The following is a 26,454-nucleotide window of genomic DNA, read 5'->3' on the forward strand; positions in this document are numbered from 1 at the left end:
CTGTGAGTCCCATCATCTGTGGTCCATCCTCCAAACAGCAGCAGGATGGAGAGTGGGTCTTGGGGCTCTGGGTGCCAAGTTTGGTCTTAATCAGTCATTGGTTGAGGGTTGCAGCAGTCTTGGGAAGTGAGTGGAGGTACTTGAAGTCCCATCATCCATAGTCTATTCTCCCCCAAACCTCATCAGAATGTTGAGTTGGCCTTGGGGGCTCTCTGTGCCAAGTTGATCTTTATTGTTATTTTGATTAGTGTAGCTGTGATTTCAGGAAAATGAGTGAAGGTACTGCTAGTTCCATCATCCATTGTCTATCCTCCTCTAAAGAGCACCGAGATGTAGAGTGAGTCATGGGGGCTTTGTGCCAAATTTGGTCTTGTTCAGTCATTAGATAAGGGTTACAGCAGTCTTAAAAGGGAGTGGAGGTACTTGAAGTCCCATCATCCATGGTCTGTCCTCCTCGAAAGTGCACCAGGATGTAGGTCATGGGGGCTCTATGTGCCAAGTTTGGTCTTGATCAGTCATTGGCGAGGGTCTCAATGGTCTCAGGAAGTGAGTGAAGTTACTGCAAGTGGGACCCAAGGAGTTGGAAAGTACTTACAAATCCCATCAACCATTGTTCACCCTCCCCCAAACCTCACCAGGATGTAAAAGGGGTCACGAAAATTTCTGATGTTTCGGAGGGAGTGCCCTCAAGATGGCCTTCCAACTATGATTGGCTGAGAGGTGCAGAGAAAGAATTTTGTTCTGTTCTCAGAATCTTTGGTGCACGCAGGGGCGGCTCAAACATTAGTCAAGGTAAGCATTTGCTTACCACTCTAATCCCTGGGGGGCGCTGTTGAGGCAGCCTTCCTGCTCCTCTGAGGAAGATTGAGAGAGTAATAGGGCAAGTGTGAAGAGAGAGAGAGGTGCCCCGCACGACCTGTTGAATGGAAGTTATTATCCAGTGCTCTCCCAGGCAATATAGATCTTGAAGCAAGTCCTTTCGAAGGTAAAGGGAGTTGCTTTCAAGAAAAGAAGGCAGGGATTGTGGGATTTTAGTCAGCTGAGTGGAAGGAGCCTGAATGCCCTAAAGCCCCCTCCCTAAACTGTACATTCCACAGTTCCATATTATGGAACATGAGAGTTAAAAGTGGAATCATCGCTCTGTAATTGAGTGGTGTATCTTGTTAACCTTCCCAACTCTTCCACACAACCATATAATCCAGAATATCAAGACAGATAATCCACAATATCTGCTTTGAACAGAGCTATCTGCGTCCACACTGCCATATAATCCAATTCAATGTGGATTTTATAGAACTGTGTGGAAGGGGCCTGAGAAAGCTGTTATTGTCTTCCTTCCACACTAAAGCTGACGGCCTCACCTACACTGCCCTATAAAATCCAGATTATCTGCTTTGAGCCAGACTATATCGCAGTGTAGACTTCTATAATCCAGTTCAAAGCAAATATTGCCCTCCTTTCTCTGTCGCCCCTTCTACATTGCCATTTAACCCAGATTATCCAATCAGATAATCCACATTATCTGCCTTGAGCTGGGCTATATGAGGCTAGATTTACACTGCCATATAAAATCCGTATTATCTGCTTTGAACTTGATTATATGGCAGTATAGACGCATAAAATCCAGTTCAAAGCAGATAATATTGATTACCTGCTTTGATAATCTGTATTATATGGCAGTGTAGAAGGGGCCTGAGAGGAAAACCTGTAATCTAGTGCATAGAAAATGTGCCCCCTTCCCCAATTCTTGCAAGTGCTGCAGATGATCTACCTTAATTATAATTAAATTATAATTATATTTTAATAATAATTAAATCGTTACATAGCCCAACCAAAAAAAATCTTTAAAGTCTTCACTTTTAGGCTTGTTCCTGGGTTTATTTGGGGCACTGATTCAGAAAACTGCACTGCATGGACCTTATTCATTCTAGGCCCCTTCTACCACATAATTCCGATTGTCAAAGCAGATAATCCACAATATCTGCTTTGAACTGGATCATGATATGAGGCCCCTTCCAGATAGGTCCTATATCCCAGGATCTGGTCCCAGGCGTTCTGTTTATCTCAGATTATCTGGCAGTGCCAACTGTCTGGAAGGGCCCAGAGTATACAATGCCATATAATCCAGTTCAAAGCAGATAACCTGGACTTTATATGACAGTCTAGAAGGGATCCTAGTTTCTTAGGCTGGATCGACACTGTCCTATGTACCAGGATCTGATCCCAGATGTCCTGCTTTGAAATGAATTATATGAATCTCTATTGCCATATAATTTGAGATAAGAAGATAATCCAGAATCAGATTCTGGGATATAGAATTGTGTAGAAGCAGAAGCAGCATTCGTCTGGATCTACACAACCATATAATTCATATTATCCAAACACATAATCCCATGATCTGCTTTGAACTGGATCATATGAGAGCACACTGCCATATAAATTAGTTCAAAGCAGATAATCTGGATGTTATATGGCAGTGTAGTAGAGGCCTCTGGCCCCTTCCACACAGCTGTATAAAATCCACATCGAATTGGGTTACCTGGCAGTGTGGGCTCAGATATTCCACTTCCAAGCAGATACTGTGGATTATATGCCTTGATGTTCTGGGTCATATGGCTGTGTAGAAGGGCCCTCAGATAGGGCTGACCTGGTTTTCTATGGGTGAGCAGATGACAAGTGTTAGGGCCCTTTCACAGTCATATAACCCAGAATATCAAGGCAGAAAATCCCACCATACCTGCTTTGAACTGGGTTATCTGAGTCCACACTGTCATATATTCCAGTTCAAAGCAGATGATGTGGGAGTTTATTCAGATGGATAGAAGGGACCTTAGATGGCATATTTTCTATAATAGGGAAAACTGGGGGCATTTCTGGAATCATCAGAAAACGGCTACCATTTCAGGCACCACAGTGTGTTTTGGCCAGGGTCATATATTACAGGAGACAGGCTGCTTGCCTTTCTGTAATTATACAGATACTAGCTGTGCCCTGCCACGCGTTGCTGTGGCCTATAGTAAAACTTATCAAAATTGAGGTAGATATCTGGACTATTATGAAAGAGAGGTACCTACCTATTCCTTCCCCCTTTTCCTCCCCCTTTCTCTCCTTTCTTCCTTCTCTACCTCTTTCTTTCTTTCCTTCTTTCACTACTTGGTTTCATCCTTCTCTCTTTCCTTCATTCCCTTCCCCTTTCTTCCTTTGCCTTTCTTCCCTCCCTTTTTGCTTCCTTCTTTCACTTTTTATTTCCTTTTATTTCACCACCATCATAACAATAACAATAATGCAATGCATTGCCTCTGGGACCTGACACCTCTCCCATTCCCCCAGGGTCTAATAGGAATAATAGCATAATAATAATAGAAATAACAACCTTTACCTGCCACACGTTGCTGGGGCCAACCTTCCCTCTTTCTCTCCTTCTTTCCCTCCTTCCTTCCTTCCCATCTTTCCTTCTCCCTTCTCTATCTCTTTCCTTCCTTCCCCATTTTTCTTTCTCTTCTGGTCTCTTTTCTTCCTTCTCTCTTTCCTTTTTTCCTTCCCCCCCTCTTTCTCTACATCTTCCCCCTTCCTTCACTCCCTCTTTCCTTCCTTTGTTCCCTTTTTTCTTTCCTTCTCTCCTTCCTTGCTTCCCCCTTTTTCTTTCTCTTCTGGTCTCTTTTCTTCCTTCTCTCTTTCCTTCTTTCCTTCCCTCCCTCTTTCTCTACATCTTCGCCCTTCCTTCACTCCCTCTTTCCTTCCTTCATTCCCTTTTGTCTTTCCTTCTCTCCTTCCTCCCCCCTTTTTCTTTCCCTCCCTCTGTCTCATTTCTTCCTTCTCTACCTCTTTCCTCCCTTCCCCCTTTTTCATTCTCTTCTGCTGTCTCTCTTTTCTTTCCTTCCATCTTTCCTTTTCTTTCCTTTTCTTCTTCCTTCTTTCTCTAACTTTCCTTCCTCCCCCCTTTTTCTTTACCTCCCTTTCTCTTTCTTCCTTCTTTCCTTCCCTCCTGTCTTTCCTGGATTTTGACAGGGCGGGAAGGGGCGGGGTGGGATTTGGAGGTGGCGTGAAGTAAAAGGAGGTAAGATTGGGGCAGGGGAGTGATGGAGCGTGGGGTTGTGTGTGTGTGTGTGTGGCGGCGGGGGGAGTGATGGAGCGTGGGGTTGCGTGTGTGTGCGCGGCGGTGGGGGGAGTGGGGTTGTGTGTATGTGTGTGGCAGTGGGGGGAGTGATGGAGCGTGGGGTTGTGTGTGTGTGTGCGGCAGCGGGGGGAGTGATGGAGCGTGGGGTTGCGTGTGTGTGTGCGGTGGCAGGGGGAATGGGGTTGCGTGTGTGTGTGTGGCAGCAGGGGGAGTGATGGAGCGTGGGGTTGCGTGTGTGTGTGCGGCGGCGGGGGGGAATGATGGAGCGTGGGATTGCGTGTGTGTGTGTGGCGGCGGGGGGAGTTATGGAGCGTTGGCTCATGGTTAACTTGTTGTGCACGAGGACTCCAAGATCTTTTTCACACGTACTGCTCTCGAGTCATCCGTCCCCCATACTGTATCTTTGCATTTCATTTTTTTCTGCCAAAGTGGAGTATCTTGTATTTGTCACTGTTGAACTTCATTTTGTTAGTTTTGGCCCATCTCTCTAATCTGTCAAGATCGTTTTGAATTCTGTTCCTGTCCTCTGGAGTATTGGCTATCCCTCCCAATTTGGTGTCATCTGCAAACTTGACGATCATGCCTTCTAACACTTCATCTAAGTCATTAATAAAGATGTTGAACAGGACCAGGCCCAGGACAGAACCTTGCTGATGGCACTCAGCTCGTCACTTCTTTTCAGGATGAAAAGGAAGCACTGGTGAGCACCCTCTGGGTTCATCCACTTAACCAATTACAGATCCACCTACTATAGTTTAGCATGGCCTACATTGGACTAGTTTGTTTGCCAGTAGGTCATGGAGACCTTGTCGAAGGCTTTACTGAAGTCCAAATATGCTATATCTACAGCATTCCCCCCATCTAGCCAGCTTGTAACTCTATAGGAAAAAGAGAACAGATTAGTCTGGCATGACTTGTTTTTGATAAATCCGTGTTGACTATTAGTGATGACCACATTTGTTTCTAAGTGTTTGTAGACCACTTCCTTAACAGTCTTTTCCAGAATCTTGCCTGGTATCGAGGTGAGGCTGACCGGGAAGTAATTGTTTGGGTCATCCTTTTTTCCCTTCTTGAAGATTGGGACCACACTGGCCCTCCTCCAATCTGCTGGAACTTCTCCCATTCTCCAAGAACTCTCAAAAATGATTGCCAATGGTTCCGAGATGACTTTCACTAGTTCCTTCAATACTCTTCGGTGTAGTTGATCTGGCCCTGGGGACTTGAACTCATTTAGAGCAGTCAGGTATTCCTCGATGACTTGTTTCCCAATTTGGGGTTGGATGTCCTCTAATCCCTCATCCACTCCATCTTGCTGAGGTTGAAGATGACTTTCTTTTTGTGAGAAGACCAAGGCAAAGAAGGCATTAAGTAGTTCTGCCTTTTCCCTATTCCCTGTCAGCATTGCCCCACCTTCTCCTCGAAGAGGCCCTATCACCTCCTTGTTCTACCTTTTTCTACTGACATAAGAAAAGAAGCCCTTTGTATTGTTTTTAATGTCCCTGGCAAGCCTGAGTTCATTTTGTGCTTTAGCCTTGCAGACCTTTTCCCTAAAGGAGTTGGCTATTTTTTGAATTCTTCTTTGATGATTTCTCCCTTTTTTGACTTCTTGTGCATGTCTCTTTTGAGTCTTAGCACAGTTAAAAGTTCTTTGGACATCCATTCTGGCTTCTTTGCACTTTTCCTATTTTTTCTCTTTGTGGGCACTGTTTGCAATTGCTCCTTGAGTATTTCAGTCTTGAAAAACTTCCATCCATCCATAACTCCTTGTCTTTTAGTATCTGTGTTCATGGAATGCTGCTCAGTATTTCCTTTTTTTAAAAAAAAAAGTCAGCTCTCCTAAAGTCCAAAATGTGGGTTTGCCTTGTCTTGGTTTCGGCCTTCCTTTGTACCTTAAACTGCAGGAGCACTTGCCCCTAAGGATCTGACCACTTCAACTGCATCAATCAGGTCCTCATTTGTTAGGATGAGATTGAGAGTAGCCGACCTCTTTGTTGCCTCTTCTACCTTCTGAACCATGAAATCGTCTGCAAGGCAAGCAAGGAATTTATTGGAATTTGTACTTTTAGCTGAGTTTGTTTTCCAACAAATATCGGGATAGTTGAAATCGCCCATAACTACTATATCTCTTCTTTGTGCCTGTTTGGTCAACTGTTGGCAGAAGACGTCATCAAGTTCTTCATCCTGGCTTGGAGGTCTGTAGTAGACTCCAACAACGAGATCTTTTTGAGTCCCAGTTCCCTTAATTTTTATCCAGATGCTTTCAAGCTGGTTTCTCAGATTGCTGTCCTGCACTTACTCTGCAGCGTAAAAGTTTTGACATATAAGGCTACTCCACCTCCTCTTTCTTTTTTTCGGTTTCTGTGATAGCCCTCGATGGTTATAGCCCTCGATGTCTACATTCCAGCAATAGGAGTCATCCCACCAGGATTCTGTGATGCTTATGACATCATATTTGTGGTGTTGTGTAAAAGTTGGAGTTCATTTCCCATGCTCTGTGCATTAGTGTAAAGACACATGAGCCCCTGAAATCTTCCCCTGAGCTGTTTATTGTGCTTTCGGTACTTGTTCGTCATGGTGTTTGTGCAGCCCTTCGTTTAGCCTTCTGTGGTTCCCTGACATTGTGGGTAAAGTACTGTTTGCAAGGCTGATGTCCCCCTCCCCGGTGGACCTAGTTTAAAGTGCACCTAATCAGGTTTGCAAGTCTGTGAGCAAAAAGGTGCTTTGAAGTGGGTTATCTGAGGGCCCTTCCAAACAGCCCTATATCCCAGAACATCAAGGCAGAAAATCCCACAATATCTGCTTTGAACTGGGTCAACACTCAGATAATGTGGGATTTTCTGCCTTGATATTCTGAGATATAGGACTGTGTGGAAGGGCTCTGGGTTCACACTGCCATATATCCCAGTTCAAAGCAGGGAATGTGGGATTGTATTCAGCTGTGTCACCTTCTGCCTTTTACTTTTCAGTGATTGGGTTTTTTTTTGGGGGGAGGGGGCAAAATACTGTTTGCTTACACTTGAAAATTACTTAGAGCCGGTCCTGGGTGCACGCTTGTCTGTGGGTGTTTGAAGGTTGTCAGAGGGAGTGAAACCTGCCCCACGGACTAGGCTCACTAGGTGGCCATTAAGCCATGAGTTATATTTTGCATTTTTACAGATTTTCCCTCTACAGCTCATTACAAATTATTTCAATAAATAGGACAGAAAGTGACCCATTAGATCCATTTTTTTGTGTCTGACTTTATTTCATGGTGGGGGTTCAAAATGTTTTTATGTGGGGGGCAGATGGATATAGGGAGGATGGAAAGATGGAAGGAGGTGTATGTGGAAGCTTCTTGATTGGCTCTCATTTTCACAGGCCACTACGGCCTGCACAAATAACGGACCTGGACCAAACTTGGCACACAGACCCCTATGACCCACGTTATGTCCTGGTGCGGTTTGGGGAGAACAGAAAACAGATGATGGCATTTGTAGTACTTTAAAACCCTTCAGTCCCCACAGGCTATGTGGCCCCCAATAAAGACCGATAAAGACTGATCAAGACCAAAATTGGGAAAAATACCCCCCCAATAGCCCCCTTTATGTCCTGGGGAGGTTTGGGGGAGGAAGGGCAATGGATGATGGGACTTGAAGTACCTTCACAACCTTCTGAGACCACTGCAACCCTCATCGAATGACCGATAAAGACCAAACTTGGTGCACAGAGCCCTCGGGATGCACTCTACATCCTGGTGCAGTTTGGAGGAGGGCAGACCTTGGATGATGATACTTTCACTTACTTCCTGAGACCACTACATCCCACACCAATGACTATGCAAGAGCAAACTTTTCACATGGAGACCCCATGACCCACACTATATCTGAGTGGAGTTTGTGGACCAATAAGTCATGGATGATGGGACTTGCAGTAGCTTGACTCACTTCCTAAGACCATTGCAGCCCACACCAACGACTGACCAAGACCTAACTTAGCACCCTGAGCCCCCATGACCCCCTCAACATACTGGTGCTGTTTGGTGGAGGACAGACCATGGAAATCGGAAATGCACAACCTTCACTCACATCCTGAGACCATTGTAAACCTCCAAACCACAGCAAGATGTAGAGTGGGTCAAGGGGGCTCTATGTGCCAAGTTTGGTCTTTATTGGTCTTTGTTGGCGGCCACAGTGGACTGTGGAAACCGAAGGGTGTGAAAGTACAACAGATCCCATCATCCATTGTTTATCCTCCCCCAAACCTCACCAGGATATAAAGGGGGCATGGGGGTTATGTGTGCCAAGTTTGGACCACTTCCGCCACCTGTGCTGGCCATAATGGTCTGTGAGAGTGGGCGTCCAGCAGAAAGCTGTCACATACACCCCCACATACAAACATACAAACATTCACTTTTATTATATACTAGCTTGGGGACCTGGCTGTGCCTGGGTTATTTGAGAAAGGCATTGTATACCAAGGTTGTTCTCTATCAGTTATTTATGTGGCTCGCAGTGGCCTCAGGAAGTTAGTTAAGGTACTGTAAATCCCATCATCCATGGTGTTCCAAGTTTTGTCTTTATCATTGGATGGGGGTCACAGCGGGCTCAGGAAGAGAGTGGTCCATTTTCCTCCAAACTGCACCAGAATGTAGAGTGGGTCATGGGGGCTCTGTGTGCCAAGTTTGGTCTTTATCTTTGCTGGGGGGGGGGGGCACAGTGTTCTGTGGGAACTGGAGGGTTCAAAGTACTACAAATCCCATTATCCATTGGACATCCTCCCCCAAACGGCAGTAGGATGTAGAGTGGATCATAGGTGCTCTGTGTGCCAAATTTGGTCTTTATCGGTCTTATGTGTGCCAAGTTTGGTCCAGGTCTGCCGCTCGTTCAAGTCACTGTGGCCTGTGAAAGTGAGAGCCAATTAGAAATTTGCCACATACACTTCTGCCTATTCGCCCTTCTTCCTTCCGCATACATACAAACATTCACATTCTAGCTTGGGGACCCAGCACTGCTCAGGTTATTTGAGAAAGGAATTGTATAAAGTTTGGTCTTTATCCATTTATATGGCTCACAATGTAGGTTAATGAAGGTAGTGCGTCCCATCATCTGTGGTCCATCCTCCTCCAAACTTATGTGTGCCAAGTTTGGTCCAGGTCTGCCGCTCGTTCAAGTCACTGTGGCCTGTGAAAGTGAGAGCCAATCAGAAATTTGCCACATACACTTCCGCCTATTCACCCTTCTTCCTTCCACATACATATAAACATTCACATACTAGCTTGGGGACCCGGCACTGCCCGGGTTATTTGAGAAAGGAATTGTGTATCAAGTTTGGTCTTTATCTGTTATTTATATGGCTCACAATGGTCTCAGGAGGTTAGTGATGGTACTGCAAATCCCATCATCTGTGGTCCATCCACCTCCAAATTGCACCAGAATGGAGAGTGGGTCATGGGGGCTCTGTGTGCCAAGTTTGGTCTTGGTCAGTCAATGGATGAGGTTCGCAGCAATCTCGGGAAGTGAGTGAAGTTAATTAAACTCCCATTATCCGTGTTCCATCTCCTCAAATCTGCCCCAGGATATAGAGTGCTTCGTTGAGACTAAGTGTGCCAAGTTTGGTCTTTATCGGTAATTGGATGAGGGTTGCAGTGGTCTCAGGAATTGAGGGAAGGTATGGCATGTCCCATAATCCATGGTCCATCTCCAGCCAAACCACACCAGGGTGTAAATTGGGTTATGAGAGGTCTATGTGCCAAATTTGGTCCAGATCAGTTATTGGATGAATGTCACAGCGGTCTCAGAAAGTGAATGATGGAACTGCAAGTCCCATCATCCATGGTCCATCCTCCTCCAAACTGCAGTAGGATGTACAGTGGGGCATGGGGGCTCTGTGTGCCAAGTCTGGTCATGATAAGTCATTGGATGTATGTCACACTGGTTACAGAAAGTGAGTGAAGGTATGGCAAATCACTCAGTCCCTTTCCTTTCCAACTCATCCACTTGAGAATGTTAGAATGTTGAGGTTGGCCAATCAGAAACCATATGCAAATTGTACCACAGTGGCAAGGTGTAAGCAAGCAAAAGCGTTGTCAAAAAACAGTCCCAAGTCGTAGTACGTCCAAAAGCAGATTAACCCCAGAATGCGATGTTGTCCTATAAAAACAATCCAAAGTCAGCACTTACAGTTTTAACCTCCTGGCCCAGGAAGTTTAGTTGGGTATAATATACAATTATATAGAATTATAATTAATCAATTATAATAATATAATATAATATAATATAATATAATATAATAATATAATAATATCTGAAACACATCTGAATGCCTTTCTAAGGTCCTACGATGTGGCAATAGCGGTGGCACAGCAAACATTTCTCACCGCCAATATTGCATCTGCGAAGAATCGTCCAGCTGAGCTCTTCCGGGTTGTCAGGGGTCTATTAAATCCGCCATAAAGCGAGGTCCCTGACAACACGGTGGCTTGCTGGGAAGCATTTGCTCGATTCTTCGCAGATAAAATTGCGCGGATTCGGTCAGATTTTGACACCATATTAACAGCGGTCTCTGGGGATGTAACGCGAGCATCTGCTTGACCGGTTTTGTTGGATTCATTTCAATTGGTTCAGCTTGAGGATGTGGACAGGATCCTTGGAGAGGTGCGACCTACCACATGCATCTTAGACCCCTGCCCATCCTGGCTGATAAAAGAAGCCAGAGGGGGTTTGGCAGAGTGGGTGAAGGTGGTGGTTAATGCCTCCTTACAGGAGGGAAAGTTTCCAGCGAGCTTAAAACAAGCTATCATAAAACCGCTGTTGAAGAAACCATCACTGGATCCCACTCAATTAGACATCTATCAGCCAATTTCCAATCTCCCCTACTTGGGCAAAGTCTTGGAATGTGTGGTGGCAGCACAACTCCAGGGATTTCTGGCAGACACTGATTGTCTAGACCCGGCACAGTCAGGCTTTAGGCCGGGACATGGAACTGAGACAGCCTTGGTCTCCTTGGTAGATGATCTTCACCGGGAGTGTGTCCCTGTTAGTTCTGCTGGACCTCTCAGCGGCCTTCGATACCGTCGATCATGGTATCCTTCTGGGGCGCCTCATGGATATGGGGCTCGGGGGCACTGCTCTGCAGTGGCTCCGATCCTTCCTTGAGGGACGGTCCCAGAAGGTGTTATTGGGTGACACTTGTTCAGCCCCACAACCATTGTTGTGTGGAGTCCCACAGGGTTCAATTCTGTCCCCGATGTTATTTAACATCTACATAAAACCGCTGGGGGAGATCATTCGGAGTTTCGGAATGAGATGTTATCTCTATGCAGATGATGTCCAAATCTGTCACTCCTTCTCACCTGTCACTGAGGAGGCTGTCCAGACCTTGAACCGGTGCTTGGCTGCTGTATCGGACTGGATGAGAGCTAAGAAATTGAAATTGAATCCAGACAACACAGAGGTCCTACTGGTCAGTCGTAATGCCGAACAGAGCATAGGGTAACAGATGGGGTTACACTCCCCCTGAAGACACAGGTTCGCAGCTTGGGAGTGATCCTGGACTGATCGCTGAGCCTGGAACCCCAGATCTCAGGGGTGGCCGGGAGAGCTTTTGCACAATTAAAACTAGTGCGCCAGCTGCGCCCATACCTTGGGAAGTCGGATCTGGCCACGGTGCTCCACGTTCTTGTTACATCCCGGATAGATTACTGCAATGCACTCTACCTGGGGTTGCCTTTGAAGACTTCAATTAGTCCAGCATGAGGCAGCCAGATTACTCACCGGAGCGTCATATATGGAGCATACCACCCCCATGTTATGTCAGCTCCACTGGCTGCCGATCCAGTTCCGAGCACAATTCAAAGTGCTGGTTTTGAACTACAAAACCCTATATGGTTCCGGCCCAGTGTATCTGTCCGAACGCATCTCCCTCTACGTCCCACCTTGGAGTTTAAGATCTTCCGGGGAGGACCTGCTCTTGACCCTACCTCTATCACAAGTGAGATTGGCGGGGGCGAGGAGCAGGGCCTTCTCGGTGGTGGCCCCTCACCTGTGGAATTCACTCCCCGGGGAAATTAGATCATTGTCATCCCTCCTTTCCTTTAGAAGGAAATTAAAGACATGGATTTGGGACCAGGCGTTTGGGCAATCTGGCAGATAAATAAAGAACAATGACGACCGATAGGAATGGAAAATGTGGAATGAAATTATGGACTCTGAGTTGCGAACGCTGAGCATAAGATTGGTTTTTATTGACTGATATATATTGTTTTATTGTTTTATTGTTATAACTTTTAATTGCTGTCTATATTTTATCTGTATTACTGTGTAGGCATCGAATTGTGTCTTTTTGTAAGCGAGTCCCCCCTCGGGGGTTGAGAAGGGCGGGGTAGAAGTACACGAAATAAATAAATAAATAAATAATATACAATTATAATATAATATAATATAATAATAATATAAAATATATAATATAATATAATAATATAATAATAATAGTTTTAACCTCCTGGCCCAGGAAGTTTAGCTGGGTTATTACAGAGAAGCCATTTTAAACCATTTTAAACCAGAGTTTTCATGCTGCTACCAACCAGATTCCTGTAAGTGCTGACTTCGGATTGTTTTTAGAGGACAACATCACATTCTGGGATTAATCTTCTGCTTTTGGACATGCTACAACTTGGGACTGTTTTTTGTCAATGTTTTTGCTTGCTTACACCTTGTTTTCTTGTGTTTTCTGAACTCTGTGATTTTGAAGCCATTTGCTTGAACTTTCTGTTATTCCAGATTATATCCCAGTATAATCCGGATTATTTGCTATGTTATGTTTTTTGCACAGCAATTTGCTACAGATTTTAAGTTCTTGCTAGAACCACTGAATTAAGTGTTTCTAGCTATTTTTGCTGTGTTTGGACCTTTATTTTTGTGTCTGGCTCCTTTACGGCATCTGGTTCATGACAATCTATACATATAATAAAGGTGAAAGTTTGTATGCGGAGGGCAAAAGTGTGGCGGTGTGGCGGTGTATGTGCCAGCATTCTGATTTGCCAGCCTGAAAGTTCCAACATTCGGATTGGCTGCCGCAGTGGTGCTATTTGCATATGGTCTCTGATTGGCCAGCTTCAATAGGAGCCCCTGGTGGAGAAAAGAGTTCATGGCAGAAACGGGGACATGAGAAGGAAATTTGCATATGGTCTCTGATTGGCCAGCCTCAATTCCAAGATTCCGAGATGACAAAGAGAGGAAAGGAAAAGGCCAGGGCTGAGTCAGACAATTACCAATACAGACCAGACTTGGCACACAAAGCCTCCATGACCCACTCGACATCCTACTGCACTTTGGAGGAGGATGAACCATGGATGATGGGACTTGCAGTACCATCACTCACATTCTGAGACCGCTGTTAACCTCATCCAATGACTGATCAGGATCAAACTTGGCACATAGACCTCTCATGACCCACTTTCTGTCCTGGTGTGGTTTGGCCGAGGATGGACCATGGATTATGGGACTTGCAGCACCTTTGCTCAATTCTTGAGACCACTGCAACCCTCATCCAATTACCGATAAAGACCAAACTTGGCACACTGAGTCTCCATGACCCACTCTACATCCTGGTGCAGCTTGGAGGAGGATGCACCATGGATGATGGGACTTGCAATAACTGCACTCCCTTCCTAAAACCATTATAACTGCCAACAATGATGGATCAGGACCACAATTTACACAGAGAGCCCGCATAACCCACTCTACATCCTGGTGCGGTTTGGAAGAATTTGACAATGGATGATGGGATTTGCAGTCACTTCACTCACTTCCTGAGACCACTGAGACCCTTGCCAATGACTGATCAAGACCAAACTTGGCACACAGAGTCCCCATGACCCACTCTACATCCTGGTGTACTTTCGAGGAGAAAGACCATGAATGATAGGACTTCAAGTACCTCCACTCTCTTCCCAAGACTGCTGCAACCCTCAACTAATGTCCGAACAAAACCAAACTTGGCACACAGAGCCCCCATGACCCACTCTACATCCTACTGCAGTTTGGAGTAGGGCATACCATGGATGATGGGACTTGAAGTACCTCTACTCGCTTTCCGAGACTGCTGCGACCCTCAACAATGACTGAACAACATCAAACTTGTCACATAGACCTCTCATGACCCACTTTATGCCATGGTGTGGTTTGACTGTGGATCGAGCATGGATTATGGGACTTGCAGTATCTTCGCTCAATTCCTGAGACCACTGCAGCCATCATCCAATTTCCGATAAGGACCAAACTTGGCACACCAGGTCTCCATGATGCACTCTACATCCTGGTGTGGTTTGGAGGATGATGCACCATGGACGATGGGACTTGCAGTTCCTTCACTCACTTAGTGAAACTACTGAGACCCTCATCCAATGACTGATGAAGACCAAACTTGGAACACAGAACCCCCATGGCCAACTCAACATTCTGGTGAGGTTTGGGGGAGAACAGACTATGGATGATGGAATTTCAAGTACCTCCACTCACTTCCCAAGCCTGCTGCAACCCTCATCTAATGACCAATCAAGACCAAACTTGGCACACAGAGCCCCCATGAGAGACTCTACATCCTGGTGCTGTTTGGAGGAGGACGGAGAATGGATGTTGGGACTTGCAGTACCTTCACTCACTTCCTGAAACCACAGTGACATTCATCCAAATACCAATAAAGACCAAACTTGGCACAGAGAGCCCCCATGGCCAACTCAACATTTTGGTGATGTTTGAGGGAGGCTATGGATGATGGGACTTGCAATATCTTAACTCACTTTCTGAGACTGCTGTGACCCTCATCCAATGACTGATCAAGACCAAACTTAGCACACAGAGCCCCCATGACCCTCTCTCCATCCTGGTGCAGTTTGGAGGACGATGGACCACAGATGATGGGACTCACAGTACCTTCACTAACTTCCTGAGACTACTGCGAGCCATATAAATAACTGATAAACACCAACCTTGATATACAATTCCTTTCTCTAATAACCCGGGCAGCGCCGGGTCCCTAAGCTAGTAAAATAATATAATATAATATAATATACAATAATATAATATAATAATATAATTATAAAATAATATAAATTATAATAATATTATAATATAATATAATAATATAATATAAGATAATAATTAATATAATATAATATATATATTATATTATATAATGTGATAATATAAAATTATAATAATATAATTTAATATAATATACAATAATATAATGTAATATATAATAATAATAATAATAATAATAATAATAATAATAGTTTTAACCTCAGAGAAGGAGAGGGGGGTAATTCTCTATTCCGGTTTTAAAATGTTTCTCAATAATCATAATAATAATAATAATTATTATTATTATTATTATTATTTATTGATTTATATACCGCTTTTCTCAGCCCTCAGGCAACTCAAAGCGGTGAACAACATCGATACAAAACATCACGAGACAAGTATAGGGCAATTAAAAACAATTGTAACATAAATCATTAAACATCAATATAACAATCATTAGCGCCTCAACAGTAAAATCAGATCCAGTCTCATAATCCATTATTCCGTATTCTTATGTTCAATTACACTGTTTAATCAAATGCTTGTTCAAACAGCCAGGTCTTCACTTTCCTTCGAAACGCCTCTGATGCAGGCGGGACAGAGAGCAGGGCCTCCCCAGATGATCTTAGTGCCCTGGTCGGTTCATAAGAGGAGAGGCGTTCGAAGAGGTAAGTAGGGCTAGAACCGTTTAGGGCTTTATATGCTAACGCCAGCACTTTGAATTGTGCCCGGTAGCGAACTGGCAGCCAGTGGAGCTGGCGCAACAGAGGAGTAGTATGCTCCTCTGTTAACAAACAGAGGAGCATAACAAACCCCCTTTTGACTTCATGCAGGGAATGCACAATTTAAGCACCCCTGATAGATGGCCATCCATTCTTAATAATAATGATAATATTTTTAACCTCCTGGCCCAGGAAGTTTAGCTGGGTTATATTACAGAGAAGCCGTTTTTTTAAACCGTTTTAAACCAGAGTGGATTAATTTCCTCCCTTTGCTACCCCCCCCCCCTTTTCTGGAGTAAAACAACTACTTTTAAAGTAAAGACCACCCATTAAAGAAGGATTTGGAAGTATCGTATGTATTATAAAGTTTTGAACTTTTTTTCCATTGAAAATCGAAATTGATTTTATATACGAACCACCAGCGCCCCCTATATACAAAACGGGTTTAGAATCATGCCTAGTGGCTATACATCAAACATTACAAATTCCAGTGTTTCCTGAAGGATGTGGCAAGTGTGATGTCTGTCTACTAAAATGTTTACTTCAGACAAATGTATTAGCTCAGGCATGGGCAAACTTCGGCCTTCCAGGTGTTTTGGACTTCAACTTCCACAATTCCTAAGAGCTGACGTTTGCCCATGCCTGTCTTAGCTATTCTCTTCATACACAAGAACAATTACCCATCCTTGAAAAAACATATCCATATTAGGAGATGTTTACATAAGAATTTGTATTTCCTTCATGCTGTGTTGGAGGGGATTGTTTATCAGTGGGAGGAAAAAGCCAGAACTTCAGAAAGCTCAGCATTGTTCCACTTTAAATCTTTCCACATTATTTTCATGCCTCATGTATTAATATGCTCCAGAAGAGAACAAAAACAATGATAAATCATTTTATTGGAATGGATCATTATCAGGATGCTGTCTCTGGAGTTAGCACTGAAGTCTGAGGATGGTGTAAGTTTGATGGTGGTGTAATTGGCAGTTTCTTTACATCTTTTCTTTCTTTTTTTTCTTTTCTTTCTTTTTTGTCACCTCATTTAATGATTTGTTCCTGCAACGCAGATTGCATGTTTCCTATTCTGGTCTTTCCTGCATAGGTTGAGAGAAATGTGTTTTCTTCAAAAAGACCCATACGTTCCAGCAAATATCAAGTCCCCCTTAGATTTGGGTAACTACAAAAATACTACAGATAGGTAAAAGGCAATTCCAATTTGCTATAGAGCTAGACAGAAAGGACTTCCATTATTTGTTTCTGAATTAAGGCTTTGCCAAGTATCTAGTACCATTTTTAAGGATGGTGCTGCACTCCTTTTGTGGGTGGTCCTGCTACAACATGGAACAGTAAAATGCATCAGTTATCTTCATGGGCAAAATAATATCTAACAGGTGGCCCTGGCAAGTCTTCATCACCATCTGCTTCTGAAGCAAAGGACACTGTCAGGTCCACATATTTCTTATTTGCTGCTGGTTTCACAACCTTTTGCATCGTCAATTTTGATCTTTTAACATGACCTGGTATTACAAGCACACAGAGCATTTTAATTTCTTGCGCAACCATTGTGGGTTCAATTCCATATTTTTCTTTGATAGCATTGATGAAATCCAACAACGTGAAATCTTCTTTCTCATAAACAGTCCATCTATCCCATATGGTAAATGATATTCCATTTCTTATTTCGGTTTTCATCACTTCAACTGTTTCTGTGAAGACAATGATTGGAATGGCCAAGTTGAAGAAACAGCTCTTGTAGGCTTGGAAAGGGTAGCCACCCACTACTTTGATCAATTCCAAAGCAACCAACCCAGCTGCTGTAGAAGTTGCAATGGCCAGAATAATCTTTCCAGCGAGCCGTTTTGTTTTGAGTCTATCTGCTGGCTCTATATTGTACATTCCAGCTCTCAAATTGGAAGCTACTGTTATGAAGTCTATGTGACCATTACTGTCATCATCCTTCTCAAAAGAAAGCTCTTTCATTTGTAAGTTAGCCTTTGTAGCTTCATTGGCAAAAATGGCAGTTTCTAACTGAGTAACAGCATTCCTTTCATCCTCACTACTGACTGGAATGGGATCTGGTTTCCTCGCAGTTTCATCTGTTTGTTCAATCTTTTCTGTAAAAGGGACACAGTAAATGGTCGCAAATAATTTTGCTGTACTCAGCATGAAGCTATAATGCCTTATGATTGAAATAATTCTCAAATTTGTGTCTTGCTAATTCAACACACTGGGGCCAGCTTCTTGGTTTTCTACTAAGACACTTGATCAACTGGAAAGAACCTTCCAAACCCTCTCCAGACTTTATTCTCTGTAACACCTCTTCTGCTGATGAATAGGTCCACCAAAATTTGTTAAACAGGGAAGGCTTGTGTGAAAAAGAACTTTCAAACTGTCAATGTATCTCCTTGCTTCCACATTGTCCAGAGCAGTTACAACAACATCTTGAAAGTACTACAAATCCCAAAATCCATGGTCCACCTACCCCCAAATCTCACCAGGCTGTAAAAGGGGTCATGGGGGTTATGTATGCCAAGTTTGGTCCAGGTGCATCACCCATGTTAGTCACAGTGGCCTGTGAAAGTGGGGACCAATCAGAAAGCTGCCACATATACCGCCCTAAATCCACCCTCCACATACAAACATTCACTTTTATTATATACTAGCTGGGGGCCCGGCGTTGCCCGGGTTATTAGAGAAAGTGGGTAATGGCGGTTCTGTATGCCAAGTTTATATTGGTCTTTGGATAATGGCAGCATTATTTTCAGGAAGTGAGTGAAGGTACTTGAAGTCCCATCATCCATGGCCCATCCTCCTACAAACAGCAGCAGGATATAGAGTGGGTCATGGGGGCTCTGTGTGCCAAGTTTGGTCTTTATCAGTCATTAGATGAGGGTGGCAGTGGTGTCAGTAAGTGAGTGAAGGTACTGCAAGTCCCATCATCCAAAGTCCATCCCCTTTCAAACTGCAGCAGGATGTAGAGTGGGTCATTGGAGCTCCATGTGGCAAGTTTATCTTGATTAGTCATTGGCGAGGGTCTCAGTGGTCTCAGGAAGTGACCAAAGGTACTGCAAGTCCCATCATCCATCTCCAAATTTTTCCAAACAACACCAGGACGTAAAGTGGGTCATGAGAGGTCTATGTGCCAACTTTGGTCTTGATCCGTCATTGGATGAGGTTTGCAGAGGTCTCAGAATGTGAGTGAAGGTACAGGAAGTTCCATCATCCATGGTCCACCCTTCTCCAAAACTGCAGCAGGATGTAGAGTGGGTCATGGGGGCTTTGTGTGCCAACGTTGGTCTTGACTGGCCATTAGATGAGTTTTGCAGCAGTCTTGGGTAGTGGAGGTCCCCCAAACTGCTCCAGGATGTAGAGTGGGTCATTGAAGCTCCATGTGCCAAGTTTAGTCTTGATGAGTCATTGGCGAGGGTCTCAGTGGTCTCAGGAAGTGAGTGAAATGACTGCAAGTCCCATCATCCACTGTCAAATTCTTCCAAACCGCACCAGGATGTAGAGTGAGTTATGCAGGTTCTGTGTAAATTGTGGTCCTGATCCATCATCGTTGGCAGTTGTAATGGTCTTAGGAAGGGTTGCAGTAATTGGATGAGGGTTGCAGTGGTATGAAGAATTGAGCAATGGTACTGCAAGTCCCATAATCCACGGTCCATCCCCGGCCAAACCACACCAGGACGTAAAGTGGGTCATGAGTGGTCTGTGTGCGAAGTTTGGTCCTGATCAGTCATTGGATAAGGTTAACAGCGGTCTCAGAATGTGAGTGGTGGTACTGCAATTCCCATCATCCATGGTTCATACTCCTCCAAACTGCAGTAGGATGTAGAGTGGGTCATGGGGGCTCTGTGTGCCTATTTCGGTCTGTATTGGGAGTGTTCTGACCCAGCCCCCGGGCTTTCCTTTCCTCTCTTTCTCATCTCGGAATGTTGGATTTGAGGCTGGCCAATCACAGACCATATGCAAATTTCCTTCTGTCATGCCCCGTTTCTGCCATGAACCCTCTTCTCCACCAGGGGCTCCTATTGAAGCTGGCCAATCAGAGACCATATGCAAATAGCACCACAGCGGCAGCCAATCAGAATGCTGGCACATACACCGCCCTCCACAATTTCTCTGTCCGATACAAACACTCTTCTTTATTATATACTAGCTTGGGGACCCGGCGCTGCCCGGGTTATTAGAGAAAGTGGGTAATGGCGGTTCTGTATGCCAAGTTTGGTCTTTATTGGTCATTGGATGACGGTTGCATTGTTTTCAGGAAGTGAGTGAAGGTACTTGAAGTCCCATCATCCATGGTCCACCCTCCTCCAAACAGCAGCAGGATATAGAGTGGGTCATGGGGGCTCTGTGTGCCAACTTTGGTCTTTATCAGTCATTGGGTGAGGGTGGCAGTGGTTTCAGTAAGTGAGTGAAGGTACTGCAAGTCCCATCATCCAAAGTCCATCCTCCTTCAAACTGCAGCAGAATGCAGAGTGGGTCATGGGGGCTCTGTGTGCTAAGTTTGGTCTTTATCGGTCATTGGATTAGGGTCGCAGTGGTTTCAGTAAGTGAGTAAGGGTACTGCAAGTCCCATCATCCATGGTATGCCCTACTCCAAACCGCAGTAGGATGTAGAGTGGGTCATGGGGGCTCTGTGTGCCAAGTTTGGTTTTGTTCGGACATTAGTTGAGGGTTGCAGCAGTCTTGGGAAGGGAGTGGAGGTACTTCAAGTCCCATCATCCATGGTCTGTCCTCCTCAAACGTGCACCAGGATGTAGAGTGGGTCATGGGGACTCTGTGTGCCAAGTTTGGTCTTGATCCGTCATTGGCGAGGGTCTCAGTGGTCTCAGGAAGTGAGTGAAGTGACTTCAAGTCCCATCATCCATTTCCATATTTTTCCAAACTGCACCAGGATGTAGAGTGGGTCATGTGGGCTCTCTGTGCGAATTGTGATCCTGATCCATCAATGTTGGCAGTTGTAATGGTCTCAGGAAGGGAGTGCAGGTATTGCAAGTCCCATCGTCCATGGTGCATCCTCCCCCAAACCGCACCAGGATGTAGAGTGTGTCATGGAGACTCAGTGTGCAAAGTTTGGTCTTTATCGGTAATTGCATGAGCGTTGCAGTGGTCTCAAGAATTGAGCAAAGGTACTGCAAGTCCCATAATCCAAGGTCTATCCCCGACCAAACCACACCAGGATGTAAAGTGGGGCATGAGAGGTCTATGTGCCAAGTTTGATCCTGATCAGTCATTGGATGAGGTTAACAGTGGTCTCAGAATGTGAGTGATGGTACCGCAAGTCCCATCATCCATGGTTCATCCTCCTCCAAACTGCAGTAGGATGTAGAGTGGGTCATGGGGGCTCTGTGTGCCTATTTCGGTCTGTATTGGGAGTGTTCTGACCCAGCCCCCGGCCTTTCCTTTCCTCTCTTTCTCATCTCAGAATGTTGGGTTTGAGGCTTGCCAATCAGAGACCATATGCAAATTTCCTTCTCGTGTCCCCGTTTCTTCCATGAACTCTTTTCTCCACCAGGGGCTCCTCTTGAAGCTGGCCAATCAGAGACCATATGCAAATAGCACCACTGTGGCAGCCAATCCGAATGTTGGAACTTTCAGGCTGGCCAATCAAAACGCTGGCACATACTCCTCCCGCCACACATCCGCCACATACAAGTTTTGACTTTTATTATATGTATAGACTAGCTTGGGGACCCGGCACTGTCCGGGTTATTTGAGAAAGGAATTGTGTGTCAAGGTTGGTCTTTATCAGTTATTTATATGGCTTGCAGTGGTCTCAGGAAGTTAGTGAAGGTACTGCAAGTCCCATCATCTGTGGTCCATCCTCCTCCAAAGTGCACCAGGGTGGAGAGTGGGTCATGGGGACTCTGTGTGCCAAGTTTGGTCTTGATCAGTCATTTCATGAGGGTCGCAGTGGTCTCAGAAATTGAGTTAAGGTACTGCAAGTCCCATAATCCATAGTCTGTTCTGCCCCAAATCTCACCAGAATGTTGAGATGGCCATGGGCGCTTTCTGTGTCAAGTTTGGTCTTTATTAGTATTTGGATGAGTGTCGCTGTGGTTTCCAGGAGCGGAAGTACTTGAAGTCCCATCATTCATCCTCCATCCTCCAAACAACACAAGGATGTAGAGTGGATCATGGGGTCTCTGTGTGTCAAATTTGGTCTTGATCGGTTATTAGATGAGTGTTGCAGCAGTCTTGGGAAGTGAATTGAGGTACTTGAAGTCCCATCATTCATCATCCATCCTCCAAACTGCACTGGGATGTAGAGTGGCCCATGGGGCTCTGTGTGCCAAATTTGGTCTTGATCAGTCATTAGATGAGGGTTGGAACAGTCTTGGGAAATAAGTGAAGGTACTTCAAGTCCCATAATCCATGGTCCATCCTGCTGGAAACTGCACCAGGATGTAGAGTGGGGCATGTGGGCTCTCAGTGTGAATTGTGGTCCTGATCCATCATTGTTGGCAATTGAAAGTGAGTGATGGTACTGCTAGTCCCATCATACATTGTTCATCCTCCTCCAAATTGCAGTAGGATGTAGAGTGGGTCATGGGGGCTCTGTGTGCCAAGTTTGGTCTGTATTGGTAATTTTCTGACACAGCCTAAGGCCTTTTTCTCTCCTCTCTTGTCACCTCAGCATCTTGGATCTTTCAGGCTGGCTAATCTGAGACCATATACAAATTTCCTTCTCTCGTGTCCCTGCTTCTCTCATTATCCCTCTTTGCCACCAGTGGGTCCGGTTGAGGTTGGCCAATCAGAGACTATATGCAAATAGCACCACAGTGACAGCCAATCAGAAAGCTGCCACAAACTCCTCAACCCTACGGCCTCCTTCCTCTGTCAGTTTGCCGCATACATATTATATACTAGCTTGGGGACCTGGTGCTGCCTGGGTTTTTTGAGAAAGGAATTGTATATCAAGGTTGGTCTTTATCAGTTATTTATATAGCTCACAGTGGTCTCAGAAAGTTAATGAAGGTACTGTGAGTCCCATCATCTGTGGTCCATCCTCCAAACTGCACCAGGATGGACAGTGGGTCATGGGGGCTCTGTGTGCAAAGTTTGGTCTTGATCGGTTATTATAAGAGGGTTGCAGCAGTCTTGGGAAGTGAGTGGAGGTACTTGAAGTCCCATCATCCATAGTTTGTTCTCCCCCAAACCTCACCAGAATATTTGGTCTTTATTGGTATTTGGATGAGTGTCGCTGTGGTTTCAGGAAGTGAATGAAGGTATTGCAAGTCCCATCATCCATCGTCCATCCTCCTCCAAACAACACCAAGATGTAGGGTGGGTCATGGGGGCTCTGTGTGCCAAGTTTGGTCTCAATCGGTTATTAGATGAGGGTTGAAGCAGTCTTGGGAAGTGAATGGAGGTACTTGAAGTCCCATCATCCATGTCTGTCCTCCTCAAAAATGAACCAGGATGTAGAGTGGGTCATGGGGGCTCTGTGTGCCAAGTTTGGACTTGATCAGTCATTGGCGAGGGTCTCAGTGGTCTGAGGAAGTGAGTGAAGTTATTGCAAGTCCCATCATCCATCTCCAAATTTTTCCAAACCGCACCAAGATGTAGAGTGGGTCATGCCGGTTCTCTGTGTGAATTGTGATCCTAATCCATCATTGTTGGCAGTTGTAATGGTCACAGAAAGGGAATGCAGCTATTGCAAGTCCCATCGTCTATGGTGCATCCTCCTCCAAACCACAGCAGGATGTGGTATGCGTTATGGAGACTCAGTGTGCCAAGTTTGGTCTTTGTCGGTAATTAGATGAGGGTTGCAGTTGTCTTAGTAATTGAGCGAAGGTACTGCATGTCCCATAATTCATGGTCCATCCCCAGCCAAACCACACCAGGACTTAAGTGAGTCATCAGAGGTCTATGTGCCACGTTTGGTGTAGATCTGTCATTGGATGAAGATCACAGCAGTCTCAGAAAGTGAGTGATGGTACTGCATGTCCCATCATCTATGGTCCATCCTCCTCCAAACTGCAGTAAGATGCAAATCCATCAGGCCCTTTCCTTGCTCTTCTCATACATTTGAGAACGTTAGGATGACTTTTTGTTTGGTTTTTTTGTCGTGTCAGGAGCGACTTGAGAAACTGCAAGTTGTTTCTGGTGTGAGAGAATTGGCTGACTGCAAGGATGTTGCCCAGGGGACACCAGGATGTTTTGATGTTTTACCATCCTTGTGGGAGGCTTCTCTCATGTCCCCGCTTCTCTCATAAACCCTTTTCTCCACCAGGGGCTGCTGTAGAGGCTGGCTAATCAGAAACCATATACAAATTTCCTTCCCTCATGTCCCTGCTTCTCTCATTAACCGTCTATGCCACCAGGGGCTCCTGTTGAAGCTGGCCAATCAGAGACCATATGCAAATAGCATCACAGTGGCAGCCAATCAGAAAGCTGCCACAAACTCTTTCGCCCTACGTCCTACCTCTGTCTTACATCACATACAAACTTTGCCTTTTATTATATAGATATAGATATAGATATAGATATAGATATAGATATAGGTATAGGTATTGGTATAGGTATAGGTATAGGTATAGATTAGCTTGGGGACCAGGCGCTGCCTGGGTTCTTTGAGATAGGCATTGTTTGTCTCTTCTGTAGTTTTTCTCCACGTCCAATATTTGGTGGTTCAGTGGGATCGGGTGAACTACAACTCTAATATGCAAGACCCATCATCCATGGTCCATCCTCCTCCACACTGCACCAGGCTGGTGGGTGGGTCATGAGGGCTTTGTGTGTCAAATTTCTTCTTGATTGGTCATTGGTGTGGGTTGCAGTGGTCTCAGGAAGTGAATGAAGATACTGCAAATCCCATCATCCATGTTGCATCATCCCACAAACTACACCAGGATGTAGAGTGGGTAATGGAATCTCTGTATGCCAAGTTCAATCTTGCTCATTATTGGGGTAGATCTGAATGGTCAAATTAAATAAGTGATGATACTATAATTCCCATCATCCATGGTCTAAAGTCTTTAACACCGCATCAGGATTTAGAGTGGGTTATGGGGGCTCTGTCTGCTAGGTTCGATCTTGCTCTATCATTGGTGAGGGTCACAGTGGTCTCATGAAGTGTGTGAAGGTACTGCAGGTCCCATCATCCATGGTGAATCCTCCTTCAAACTACAACAGGATGTAGAGTGGATCATGGTGGATCTCTGTGCCAAATTTAGTCTAGATCAGTCATTGGTGAGGGTTGCAGTGGTCTCAGCAAGTCCCATCATCTGTGGTCCACCCCCCCCCCTCCAAACTTCACCAGGATGTAGAGTGGGTCATGGGGGCTCTGTGTGCCAAGTTTGGACTTTATCGGACTTTGTTGAGGGCCACATTGGTCTGTGGGAAGTAAAGGGTTTGAAACTACTACAAATCCCATCATCCATTGTCCGTCCTCCCCCCAACCTCACCAGGATGTAAAGGGGGTCATGGGGGCTCTGTGCCAAGTATGGTCTTAATCAGTCATTTTATTTTGTAGATATAGGTATAGCTATAGATAGATATTGATATAGAATATAGATATGGATTAGCTTGGGGACCCGGTGCTACCCGGGTTATTTGAAAAGGGTATTGTTTGTTTTCGGATGTTAGGCAATATATGTTTTGTCTTTTGTTATGCTATGTCTTAGGGGGGGAAATCTCAATATTTGTTTTTGTTTTTTATGAGTGCTTCTATTAGAAAATCCATAAGTTTGTGGATAAACTATATTTCCCAAAAATCTTGGGTCAACCTTCCCCAAACTCCATCAGTATTCACAATTGGCCATTGTAGGGCATTAGCTTGTTTTGTTTTTTAACCTATGTCAAATGTTTATTTGATGTAATGAAATCAGCACAAGTTAGCATTTCCCACCAACATGAGGAGCAGAAACTTTCACAGGGTTTGCAATTTTTTGCTTTGGCACAGCCTTTGTAGGTGCCTCTGTTGTGGAAGGTACAGTCTTCTTAGTTGCCTGCTTAGCCTTCTTTGCTTCCTTGGCAGCCCTAATAGCCTGTTCATGTTGAGCTTTTTGCACCTCAGGCTTCTGATTCCTCTTGGCCATGATTTCAGCCAAAGAGGCTCCTGTGATTACTCTATGGCCCTTGACAGCATGGTGAGTACGTTTCTTTTGTACTTCTTCCGACTGCCCATTCTTGTGCTTCCACCTGTATAGAACAGTCCAATTGATCTAGCATTCCTCTTGGAGAGGAATGCAGCTTCACATTTTGCATTCAAAAACTGGAAAACCTTGCCATCTGTCCTCACATAGCGTAGGCCGTGGCACGGGTAGATCTTGTACCCACTGAAGTTGCATAGCTCGACCTTCATGATGGCAGCTGGCTCACCTTGGAGGCAACTCTTAGTCTTACCTTGCAAAAGGGCAATGCCTTTTCAAAAGACCCTGGCAAAAGCTGCCTTCTTTGGCCCAGTGTTGAAAAGGGAAGATGTCATCCTCTTTGGGGCCTAGTAGGGCAGAGCCAGTCTTCAAGGATTTAGCAGAAGTGCCTGAAGAGGATGGAATATGAAGTTTGGGGGCTAGAAGTATTCATAAGCATGAAAAGGTCATGGGGG

General features: G+C 44.9%; 2 pseudogenes; both read right to left on the bottom strand.

Annotated features, from left to right (window-relative positions):
- Window positions 1-17,134: 17,134 nt before the first annotated feature.
- LOC137095597 (ubiquitin-like modifier-activating enzyme 6) lies at window positions 17,135-21,993 on the bottom strand (annotated as a pseudogene).
- Window positions 21,994-25,683: 3,690 nt separating this feature from the next.
- Window positions 25,684-26,236, bottom strand: LOC137095170 (large ribosomal subunit protein eL24-like; annotated as a pseudogene).
- Between the last annotated feature and the right edge of the window lie 218 nt (window positions 26,237-26,454).

Source organism: Anolis sagrei, chromosome Y, assembly GCF_037176765.1.
Source record: "Anolis sagrei isolate rAnoSag1 chromosome Y, rAnoSag1.mat, whole genome shotgun sequence".
In the NCBI taxonomy this organism is placed as follows: domain Eukaryota; kingdom Metazoa; phylum Chordata; class Lepidosauria; order Squamata; family Dactyloidae; genus Anolis; species Anolis sagrei.